Source organism: Nomascus leucogenys, chromosome 2, assembly GCF_006542625.1.
Source record: "Nomascus leucogenys isolate Asia chromosome 2, Asia_NLE_v1, whole genome shotgun sequence".
Lineage (NCBI taxonomy): Eukaryota > Metazoa > Chordata > Mammalia > Primates > Hylobatidae > Nomascus > Nomascus leucogenys.
This window is the reverse complement of record NC_044382.1, coordinates 11,094,844-11,107,810: the sequence shown is the minus strand read 5'-3', so window position 1 is coordinate 11,107,810 and position 12,967 is coordinate 11,094,844. Positions and strand designations below refer to the sequence as shown.

The window sequence follows — 12,967 nt, the reverse complement described above, 5'->3', positions numbered from 1 at the left end:
AGTTGGTTTATTCACTCCTCTTTCTTAAGCCTAGACTCTAAGCTTCACCGTTTTTCCTAAAACAGTGCCTGGTACATGGTAAATTCTTAATGAATATTTTTACAATGAATGATTTGCTAAATGGATAGCTGGAGCAGGAAGGAATGTCAGCCATCTGATCTACTACTCAGTTTATAGATGAGTAAACTAAAGTATATTTGCATCTATGATTTGTCACCAAAATGACACAGCCTGATAGTGCAGTTCTAGGAAATTATGTCCGAAGCTTCCTGACTCCTCGTCCAATGCACCGGTCATCCTGCTGCCTGCCTTCACTTTTTTTCAATTTGTCTGGTTGTGGTTGTTGAGGTATATGTTTACACACGATATGTACTTGGGCACCATTTAAAGATTTTGAGAATCAAAACCCTACCAACTTCAATTCTTTCTAGCTATATGGACAAGTCACTTAACCTCCCTGGACTTTGGTTATCTCATTTCTAATATGGATAGTAGTCATATACTAGCTGTGCCCCACCAGGCAAGTGATTGTGAGAACCAAGTAACAAAACAAATTGCAGATTTGCTTGGTATGGCTGGGCGCGGTGGTTCATGCCTGTAATCCCAGCACGTTGGGAGGCTGAGGCGGGTGGATCACCTGAGGTCAGGAGTTCAAGACCAGCCTGGCCAACATGGCAAAACCCTGCCTCTAACTAAAAATACAAAATTAGCTGGGTGTGGTGGCACATGCCTATAATCCCAGCTACTCGGGAGGCTGAGGCAGAATAATTGCTTAAACCCATGACGTGGAGGTTGCAGTGAGCCGAGATCATACCATTGCACTTCAGCCTGGGCAACGAGAGCCAAACTCTGTCTCAAAAAAAAAAAAAAATTTATTTGGTAAACTGGAAAAATATACTTTGCAATGATAATAATTAAGACCCAGATACCACTTAGTAACACAGAAATTAATTCTTGTTACATACACTTTTAAATAGATTCTGACACTGAAATTCCATAGATATCACGTAAGGCATTGTTACCTATAGAGAAATAGAAACAAAAATAGAAATAGAAGTATATATATATATATATATATATTTCTTTCTCTTAAGCTTAGTGGTTCTCAGAGAGCGGTCCTCACGTCAGCATATCACCACCGCCTGAAAACTTGTCAAAAATGCAAAAACCCTGACCGACCTCAGACCTACTGAAGTGGAAACCCTGGGATTCAGCTAAACAATCCGTGTTTTATCAAGCCCTCCAGGGAATTCTGATGCCCACTCAAGTTTGAGAAACTTTGCGTTATATGATTGAATAAGGCAAACAAAATAACTTTTGTAATTAATGAAGCTTTACTGTGTCCATGCATATGTTTATAGAAGTTCATTGCAAAACCTAAAGGTTAATACTGCCTCAAAATCTAAAAAATTAAAATTGCATCAATACATGTCGCCTACTTATTTTCATGGCAGAAGGCTCGCAGAACCAAATAAACCATGAGGAGTAGTTATCTATAATGAGATGAGAGACCAATAATTTATCACCTATATATCATGGCTGATTGCAGAAGGAGGTCATTATAATTACAAAGACACTCCTTCTAATTAGGCAGTTCAGTGAGGAAGTAAGGAACTTATCAAGATAGTTCAGGAAAAACAACAGCAAAAACCACATTTGGTTTTTGTGAAAAGATAGTCACTGGTGTTTTCTCCCAGAATTCTTGTTGCATTTCTCAAACAATCCTTCTGCAATTGACAAGGGAACAGAATGTACAGCTGTTACGGCTTACTAAATCTTACAAAGACAGTAAAAGTTACTGAGCATCAAAATCAATTTTAATCATGAAACAAATAGGTATTAGAGTCAAATCTGTCCATTTCACTTAGAACTCACTGAACCTGGGCTAGTTAGTTAACTTTCTCTGAGCTTCAGCTTCCTCCTCAGTAAAAAGGGAATTATAAAACCTGCGTCAGAGAATTGTTGCAAAGACTAAATAAAAATGCGTCTAAAGGACCCACTAACATACCACCATGCCCGGCACAAAAATAATACTCACGGCAGAGCGTGGTGGCTAATGCCTGTAATCCTAGCACTTTGGGAGGCCGAAGTGGGCGAATCATGAGGTCAGTTCGAGACCAGCCTGACCAACATGGTGAAACCCCGTTTCTACTAAAAATACAAAAATTAGCCAGGCATGGTGGTGCGTGCCTGTAATCCCAGCTACTCTGGAGGCTGAAGCAGGAGATTCGCTTGAACCCAGGAGGCGGAAGTTGCAGTGAGCCAAGATCATGCCACTGTACTCCAACCTGGGCGACAGAGTGAGACTCTGTCTCAAAAAAAAAAAAAAAAAATATATATATATATATATATATATACACACGTATATATATACATATATACGTGTATATATGTGTGTGTGTATATATATATATATATATATATGTATATATATATATATATATATAAAATAACACTCACTCACTGGTGGCTTCGCATTTTCATCCTCCTTTAGGTAAAAAGCAGCAAATCGTTCTCTTTGAGGCTTTTTCTCTTTTCTTACTCTCCATTTTTCTGAAGTATCAGGTATTCAGGGAATAAGAAGGAGACAATGAATGTGAGAAGAGAGACATGATCTCAACATGTAGCAACTTAAGTGTCAGCATAGATGGTATTTACAAAATGAGCCCTGTTCTGCTGAGACAACAGAACACAGTTGACAGAAAGACTTAAGTAGCTATCCCAAAGATATATGTGACACACAAGTAGACTCCTTTTCACTCCTCCTCCTCATCTTCCTACACACAAACATATACGTATGTTTTTTTATACACACACACTCATGCACACTAAACTGAATCTATCGTGAGCCTTTATTACCTGTATGATGTGAAGCCATTGTTTCTTATCATTCTTGTGAAGTATAATACAAGTATCATAGCAGAGCTTAAAATCAAAAGACTTAAGAGAGAAAGAAAAAGTGTGGTAGAGTTGTAAAAGGATTGGACATACATAATTCTTCGGTGGAGGAAATGCAATGCTTGGCTTAACTCAGTGAACTCAGAGAAGAAATTAAGGACTAATCTTGATATCATTTGCATGTGTACACTAAGTTTTTGCATAGACACCAAGCCCCCCTTAGCATGTTTGTATGGATATATTATGTGAGAAAGGGGAACAGTGCAGGGATCATGTCTTCTTTGGACGAGGGTGTTGGAAATTGCCCCTACACGTAAATCACAGGACACAGCAATGCCACAGTGCTCAGCGGATGTTCCCACCGCTCACTGCAAAGGGGATGTGACTTTGTAATGACACCACAGCAGAAAGCTTCTCTCAAACAGCCTGCCCTGGAATTATTGTTAAATCATCTATGTATTAATTACAGCTCCTGGGTTTTCTTTTTAACAGTTTTATAGAGGTATATTTTTTATATCATCAAATTGTCCATCTGAGGGTACAATTCAATGATTTTTAGTAACTTTACTGAAATGCCATAACCGCAAATCACTTTTAGAACATTTTCGTCCCCCCAGTAAGATCCTTCATGCCCATTTATAGTTAATCTTCATTCCCACACCCAGCCCTAGGCAATGACTAATCTGTTTCCTGTCTCTATAAATTTGCCGTTTCTGGATATTTCCTACCAGTGGAATCATGCAATATGCGGTCGCTTGTGTCTAGATTATTTCACTTGGCGTAATCTTTTTTGTGGTTTAAACATGATGTAGCCTGCGTCAGTGGTTCATTTTTTCCACTGCTGAATAATATTCCAACTGCTTCTGTTAAAAATAAAAAAGGATATAAATAAATGAATATTTATTTATACCTCTATAAAAACTGAAGGGTAACACATTTCCAGTGAAGAGTAAGATCCAGATTCAGAGGCAAGTTTTGTTCTCTGGATCGCACAGGAAGACTTGCCTGATTATACTTTCTTTCTCATTTATTTGTTCATCTTGTGAAGAAAACATCATGTCAATGTTGGCTTCCCTACGTCACTTAAAAATAATAATTTCACAATAGATTATTTGAACCCTAAATGGTGGAAATATAAAAGCAATTTCTGGCCAACTGTGGTTAAAAAACAAAGTTCTAGGCATTCATTTGGAGGGTGCTATGATGCAAATACGTGTTAAGTAATGCAATTGAGTTAAAAATTATCATAGTATTAAGATGAGTCGTAGGAATCTGAAAATAAGTAGAAGATTCATTACTTTTAATATTTGGAAGTAAATTAATTCAGTATCGCATAGTTTTGCTGATTTCATTTTTTTCATATTCTGATATCGTATCAGAAGGATTGCTGCAATATTTACATATTGTCTTTGCTGCATGCAATATAGTTACCCTCTCAAATTATCCACCTGGATCCATTTATTTTCATAATGGGCTTCTTTGGAAGTTGAGTTGTGGAATGTCATAAATGTTCAGGGAAAGCATGCCACTGTGGACTCAGAAATTACATTTAAAAAGCTTCCAGTACACATGCTAAATAAAAATGGATCCTATAAAGTTTATTAACTAAACACATTAAACAAGCTTGGTAATAGGTGTTTCACATGAAATTCCTGAAGCAGCATAAATGTACTTTGCAACCTGAGGCCCTTGTTATTCTCACATAACATGTGGCTTTTTCTCTTTTCCCAATTTCTCTTCTAAGTGAAGCAAATGTTTCTTTCTTTCCCTGGGATGAGAGAAGTCCTTCCAAGGGTAGTGTGGATTTCAAGACTCAAGCAATTCCAGAGTGTTGAAAAAGAGTCAGTAGGTGTATTTGTAATGACAATCAATAATAGTAAGGGTGGTGACATGCACTCAGTAAATGGTAGCTACTATTTTGTATCAGGCACTCTGCTACAGACATTATGAGGCCGGAATAAGATAAACGCCTCATGACATAGCTTCTACCATTGTTCCCATATGGCAGATGAACAAACTGAGGCTCAAAGAGGTCAAGTAACTTATCCAAAACCGCAAAACTGAGTGTCAGAGCCGGGACTTAACTCTAGCTCTGTGTAATCTTACAGCCCGTGTTCTTAACAATCATACTAAACTGTCTTTCAAAATGACAGGCACAAGACCTGTCCCTTTCACTCCTGCTGGTACTCAGGGAAGTACATCATGCATCTTTCAACACCAAGAATATGTTCTGAGAAATGTGTCATTTGGTGATTTCATCATTGTGGGAATATACGAGCGTACTTACATGTATCCAGGTGGTATAGCCTACTACACACCTAGGCTGTATGGGATAGCCTAGGCTGTGAACCTGTACAGCATGTTATTATGTTATTGCACTGAATACTGGAGGCAATTGAAACACAATGGGAAGTATTTGTGTATCTGAACACAGAAAAGGTACAGTAAAAATATAGTATTATAATTTCATGGTATTACTGTCATACATGGGGTCTGAAGTTGACTGAAGCATTATTATGTGGTGCATGACTGTACACTAACAAGTCAAGTGACCTCTTAGGACTTAGTCTATTAATCTAAAGGATGAGAAGTACATTCTACATCAGGTGTCTTTTCTTGAGCACAATCAAATTTTCATTTTCCCAATCTCTTATAATGACTCATGACTGGGTGAAGGAGGAATCAGTGCAAATTGCTTGTTGGGATGGAAACAGGTGCCAGAAGTGAGGAAAAAGCAATGTTCAAACGCAAAGGAAGGGTGGAGGAGGAAAGGTGTGGAGTTGTCACAGGGACTCATAGCAAGCAACAATAAAATCAACTTGGAAATCAACCAGAAAATCCCCCCAATCTCGGAGGCTTCTTTCATGTTCTTTACAGGAAACACTTGTGTGTTACTTTCCCTTTGTCAGGGACATATAATTGAGAAAGCAGATAATTTTTTCTATTTTTTCCTTTTTTTTTCAGTAAACATGAAGGATTAAAGGGAAATAGACAACAGCACTTTTAAAGGATGCTTTTTCGCAAGAGTTTCAGTGGATGTTATCCAGTAAATAAGAGTTTCACAGTATGTTATCAATGTTAGTTTGGAGAATGAAAGGTCAAAAAGTTAAACCTTGATATCTTTATCTTTTCACAAAGGTTATTTCTGAAGGAGCTATATGTAAAAGGAAAAACAAAAGGCAAATATATACACACACCTATATATGTATATGTAATACATATATTACAACATAGTTTTTCCAGTCCTAATTACATGCCTAATGCTGGGCTTGAGTGTCTATTACTTTTTAAACTACACTTGTGCTATTATTTTTCTTATAATAAAGTGAGAAGAAATACGGAATTCTCTCCGGGTCCCCAGATTGCTGTCACAGCCAGCTTAGTTCTCTTTATATTACCCACCTAGCTCCAGCACACCCCGGAATTTGTGTCTCTTGCTCCAACACAACATATATATACACACACACACATATATATATGCGCATATATATATGTTTTCATATATATGTTGTTTTCATATATATATATATATATGGTTTTCTTATATATATGAAAAACAACAAAAATCCTTTCCTGTGTCACTCCAGTTAATGGGTTTCACTTTGTAACTATTCTTTTCTGCAAAAGGTTTGTGTTATTATCCTGGGTATTATTTTCTGATGGTATCAGTGAAGTGGGTCATTATTGAAGCACTGGCTTACTTATGAAAGATGTTATTAAATACTGTGGAAATACGGTTATTTCCATTAAAGTACCAAAAGGAAGGAGAAATATAAAAATATAAGAGGTAGTTCTGAGGAAACCCAGCTGAACCTCAGAATATGAGACAATTGGTACTAAAAGGTGTTGTTGGGACTAATTTTTTCTTGGTGGCGATCCTGCTTTGCTTCAGTTGGACAAACGCTATGGGGCAAGAGACACAAATTCAGCTAGGCAGGTAATATCAATGCATGAACCAGACTGGCTGTGATAGCAACCCGGGGACATAGGGAGAATTCCATATGTCCCCTCATCTTATCATATGAAAAATAATAGCACAAGTACAGTTTTAAAAGTAATAGACATTCAACCCCAGCATTAGGCATATAATTGGGAGTGGAAGGACTACGGCAAGCCAGATGGCTCATGAAAAGGACGCAGCTATAAGTCATCTCAAGCCAATTGCTCCTTCCATCTTTTCTGAAAGTTTGGGTCCAATTCTAAAGCAGGATAACAGTTGTTCGCAGTTGAAAGGAGAGAACGCAGCAATTGAAAAGCCCTTAAATACCCGGATAGGATTTGGAGATGTGGGACAATTTCTCTACCTTGTTTATTTCTTGTAGGTAATTTGGAACTCTCATGGGTTCCAGGAGTTGAGGCGTGATGATACCAAAGATGGGACTTTAAATGACTCTGATAATGCTATGTAAGGTGGTTTGGAATAAGGAAACCAATCCGAAGACATTTCAGTAGAAGTAGACTGCAGAAGAGACATAAATATAGGTATTAGCACAATAGCATTGGAAACGACCAGACAGAGGAGAGGCTGGTGGAGTTGGTGGATCCACGGTGAGGTTAAAGATCCAAGAAAATAGCCATTGACAGAGACTGTTGAGAAAGATGACTCCACTGACAAAGCAGGACCATAAGAAAACGAGGATGGCCGGGCACGGTGGCTCACGCCTGTAAGTCCCAGAACTTTGGGAGGCTGAGGCAGGTGCATCACCTGAGGTCGGGAGTTCGAGATAAGCCTGACCAACATGGTGAAATCCTGTCTCTACTAAAAATACAAAAATTAGCCGGGCGTGGTGGTGGGTGCCTATAGTCCCACCTCCTCGAGAGGCTGAGGCAGGAGAATCACTGGAACCCGGGAGGCAGAGGTCGCAGTGAGCTGAGGTCGCGCCATTGCTCTCCAGCCCGGGTGACAGAGACAGACTCAGTCTCAAAAAAAAGAAAAGGAGGATGTTGCGAAGGGAAGGTGCTGAATTCATTCAACATTTACTGAATTATTATTTCACAAGGGGCAAACATTCTCAAGGAACAGGGAAATTAATAATGCACGACTGCCCTGGAGGTGCCCGATGGTCTGACCCCCATCTGTAGGAGGTGCTTGTAGGTTCGGTTTTAGATAGTTTGAGCTCAAGACCCTGGCAGAACCCTTCCCAATTTAGAAACTTCAGCCTTGTCTTGACTTTCCCTCTCACTTATCTCCTACGTTCAACCATTTGGTACAGTTTCACTGCAAGTCCCCCTGAAGTTTTGTTTCAAAGAGTGCCTGGGGCACAAGCTCTGTAAAAGCTTTGGGTACAGATTTTCTCTGTCCAAAAAGCAATCCTCAGGACTTTCTAGGATGCATCCCTATGTGCACACACCTTTGTGGAAAAACACAGAAGCCAAGCGTTGGTATAGATGAAAGCATGGGGAGCCGAACTAATCAAGTGCATTTTTGAATGTCATATTAAAATGCCTTAGTAAGAGCATCATGGTAAATGACCCATTCTGCACAGAGACTGACCAGCTTTGTCAGGCTTATGCCCAGCACCTGGCTTAGACAAAGGCTTAGACAAATACACATGGGTATTTATCATTATGCAAAGCCAGTGTGTAATGCTTTTTCTTTTTATATTACAAAAAGTATACACACAAAAAACATTTTTTAAAATATAATAATTAGAAATTCTACTATTTGTTGATATGCAAAAGAAGGGAATTATCTTTTGCTCACTATATGTCAGGCACTGCTCAGTTTTTCTTTACCACAGTGACCCTATTTGGGGATCTGTTCCAGTGATGGGGACAACAGGACTGAATATTAGAAACCTAGATCATCCTAGAAAATCTGGACCATATGGTCACGTACCTGTACCTTCCTCATTTTCTCCTAACAGGGCCTGGAAACTCCAGCAAGTTATTTGGAAGTCTGTTTGATGTCAGTCTCCAGTGAGAAGCGATGTGACTGTTCTCTTGCTGCAGTCGGATGGATGTCTGTCTGAGAAAGAGGGCGGAGGGTGGAAGAGGTGCAGGGGGACCCTTCACCACAGGCTTTGATCTCCCTTGACTCCTCCTGGGATATCTCACCTTTTGATGTTGGGAATCAGTTAATTACTAGTCAAAATTGGTTTGAGGGACTAGGAAACAGTTTGAAGGCTCTGTTCTCAAAATGCCTGTACTTTGATCTGAGGAACTTTCGGGCAACTTTCTGAAGCATCTCAGGCAAATGAGAAGGGCTCGGTCTGGGGCCCCTCCCTAGCAGCGGCCCAGATTTTGATCCTCTTGTTCTGTCATGGTACCATCCTGATGCAGCAGACTTCTTTTCTCTTAAGAGCCCTGTGGTTTCATTGGTAGTAAAATGATGACTTTTAGGATTAGATTGTTAAACATCTGTCACACCACAAAGAGTATGTAGCTTAATAATTCCCTCCTTAGGTCTTAATTTGAAACCACCACCTCTCTTTTCTGAGCAACACCTGATTAACGCTACCATGAACTTTTTCTGAGCAACACCTGAATAGTGCTACCATCTCTTGCAACACAACCTTGATTTGTAAGGCACTCTATTAAATTAGTGGGTTAGAAGTACAATCTCCTGCCTTGCCTTTGCTGGTGCAAGTTAACATCCCCCAAGTTGACCTAAAAGGCTGCAAAATGCTTCAGGGGTTTGATGGGCAGGTGGTGCTGGAGAACTCAGCTCTCTTTTCTCTTCCAAACAAGGCTACACATCTGGCACCTTGCCTAGTAATGGAATTCTCCTAATGAACACGTTCCCGTAGTCTAAGGCTCTTGCACTGTGACCATACCACAGGGCTGACAAAGAGATAATTTTCAGTGCTCAGAAAAAGAAACACACACACACAGAAGTCTTTTGAGACTGTCTTTTTTTCTTATGTCATGGCCTATTATGGCATTTTCATTTTAATTGCACATGAAACCCATTTAAAGCGGTGGTGTAATGGGACTGTTCCCTTGGAAAACACAGACAGGAGTGATACAGTTGTGTTTTTGAGGAGTCCATTAGTTACTCAGACTGTCATCATTGTGTGCCTTGAGGGTGCTAACAATGTATTAGGTATCTAAGCAAATGTAATATATTTGATCCTCTTATATGTGAATCCCTTGTCCTCCTCCTATAAGTAGTAGATTCATATCAAAGTCTCTGGCAACAGAGTACTGCTCAGTATTTCAAAGATAAAATATGCATTCTTATGCATGTATGTTTTCTAGTTTTTCAAATGGAAATTGAGCTATATAGATAAAGCATGCATACATTGAGACTCTGGAATTACCTATGGAAAAGAATGATTGATAAAGTGGTTATTGTGGTCGTTTCACTCTTCCCACTTCCACTTTGGAAGATAGAGAGCCTATACCTCAAAGAGTTTTAGGACTTCCTGACCTTCTGTAAGTAAAAATGTCAGTTCCCAAGGCCAGAGAAATAAAGCCACAGGGTCTTTTTCCATAAAATCAGCTGCTTTCCCTGGGTCTCAATATCTGTAGTCTCCTGTAGGAAGCAGGTTTCCCAACTAAAAGAATTTCCACTTTGCTTTGACTTTCCTTGCTGTGGTCCCTTCCCCATTTAGCATATTTTGTTCTCTATGCATAATTGGAAATTAATTTTCTAATTAGGTTCTTCACATTTATGAAGTTGTTTGATGGGGTGTCGGTTCTTATAACATGGCCTAAAGGCTAAAGGAGAGGTAATAATTCTTTTTTTCTGGCTTTGCCCCTAATTCAGCTAAGGTTCTTAGGAAATATATTTAACTTTTATGAGATCCCCGTAATACATCTTTAATGCTGATCTACCTTTGAAAGATTGTTAGAAGAGTGCTAACTATGGCTTTAAGACTCATTATGATACAGTTGATTTTATTTGTAATAGTTGCTCAAACAAAATGAAGCCATTTCTTTGGCAACAGGAAGGGTATTTAGATAACTTCAAGTAAAACCAGATGATATTGGAAGACAAAATAACATTGAACTGATACTTGAGAAGCAGAGGTGACCCTGAAGATTAAAAGGCGAGTATTTTTACTGCGAATATACAAGTAGAACTAAATCAGGTATGAGCTGTATGAGTCTGTCACCTGGATGTTCTGTGACTTGTTATAGACAACTTGAGTCTGTGGTTCAACACTCTCTGATCTGTGAAGGCAAGCCAGTATAAACCAATGCATGTAAACAGTCTGTTTCTTGATTTATTTCAGTACAAAAGTTGAAAGATAAAGCTAACCATTAGACTTGGAAGTAAAAACTAAATTCTGGAGTCACAACTTCTACATATGTCTCGGATCATGTTACTTATTACTACAGGTACAAAACAGCATGCATGTGAGGAGAACAGGAACCAATATTGCACATTGACAAAAGAACATCCTCATTTTTTAGGAAATCATGTCATCCTACTTGAAGTGTGGCTGAAGAAAAGCAATTAGATGAATACTCCTCAGCAGTCTCCAAATAAGAACCACCTTGCACACTAATTTCCATTGTGCGTCAATATCCTTATCTGAGTTTGCCATTCATGTATATGTCATGGCTAGGCAAGAATTGTAAGAACAAAGTTTAAGGCTGAATATATGATGATTAAAGGTAAGTGATACTCGACCTCAGAAAAAATATTTGTCTGACTCTTGACTCACTCTTTAAGTTACTTTCTGGGTTCTGCACAATGGAAATTAGTGTGCAAAGTATTTCTTATTTGGAGGCTGCTGAGGAGTATCCGTCTCATTTTTTTTTTTTTTCTTGAGCCACACTTCAAGTAGGATGACATGATTTCCTATAAAATGAGGATGTTCTTTTGTCAATATGCATTATTGGTGCCGATTCTCCTCACATGCATGATATTTTGTACCTGTAGTAATAAGTAACATGATCCGAGACATATGTAGAAGTTGTGACTCCAGAATTTAGTTTTTACTTCCAAGTCTAATGGTTAACTTCAGATCTTGTTAAGTATCAGCATAGAAAGAGGCTACATGGTAGAATGGGAATATCACTCTGCCCTATGGGACTCAGGAGGCCTGGTCTGTGTGTCCAGCTCTAACTCTAAGTGCTTTTGTGACCTTGGACAAATTATCTAATCTCTTTGGTCCAATATAGGTCAAAGAGGTTCTTTCTGCTCTGAACACACGTAGCTTCCAAGTTGTTATCTATCACATGCATTACCCCAAGAAATTCTGGTCACTCCAACTTCTTGAACAAGATATACTGAACCCACCAGAAGAGAGTATAGCACAGTTGTTAAGAGCACACAATGCAGATGGCATATTTGGTTTTCGTCATTGCCACCTCTCTCTGACTACTTAATTGTCTTAGCCTTAATTTCTACAGCTGTGACATGGACTAATGCTCTTATTTTGCTAACCTTTTTCTCTTTCCCTTGCTATCTTATCCTCTTCCTTTCAGTTCTTAATGTTAGGGTTTTCTTTTGTTGTAAAGGTCTAGACAGAAGACCTTGTTAAACTAGACTATGCCAAGAGTGAGGAGTCATGGATTATGGATTCATCTTAGGGACTGGAACTTACTTGACCTTAAATGCACTTTCTCTATGACATCCAAAGTCATCTTTTAAAAATGTAAATCAAATCACATTATGCTTTTGTTTAAAAACTATCAATAGTTTCTCACTATACTATATTTAGCATAAAATCCAATCTCATTACCACATTTAACAATAATTTTGGACTTATTCCTTGCTTTTTCTTCTTTTTTATTATTTTTATCCTCTTCTATAACTTCAGTCTCCTCCTCCTCCTCTTCTGCCTTCAGGAGGAGAAATCTGTAGCTCCAAATGTGTGCTCAGTCCCTTCCTGCATTTGCAACAGTGAGGGGAACACATGCCCCTTGAATTCCTGGTCAGTATGTCCAAGCTGGAATTCATCCTATCCTTCCCCCAAACCACCAAGCAACTATAGCTTCTGACTTCTGTTAGTAGTATTCCTATTATTCCAGGTAACCAGCCTTACAGTCTTATTCCATTTGACTTCTCTCCATGTCTCTCTTTCCTTAATTGCTATCCTTTCTATGTATGCCTTTATTTGTACTTCCCTTTGCATTTCTAATGCCACAGTCATCACTCACATCAGGTCCTTCG

General features: G+C 38.8%; 1 protein-coding gene across 8 annotated transcripts in view; it reads left to right on the top strand.

Annotated features, from left to right (window-relative positions):
• The window catches only part of TENM2 (teneurin transmembrane protein 2), a 1,389,831-nt gene that overhangs the window by 761,050 nt on the left and 615,814 nt on the right, over window positions 1-12,967 (top strand). The window lies entirely within an intron of this gene.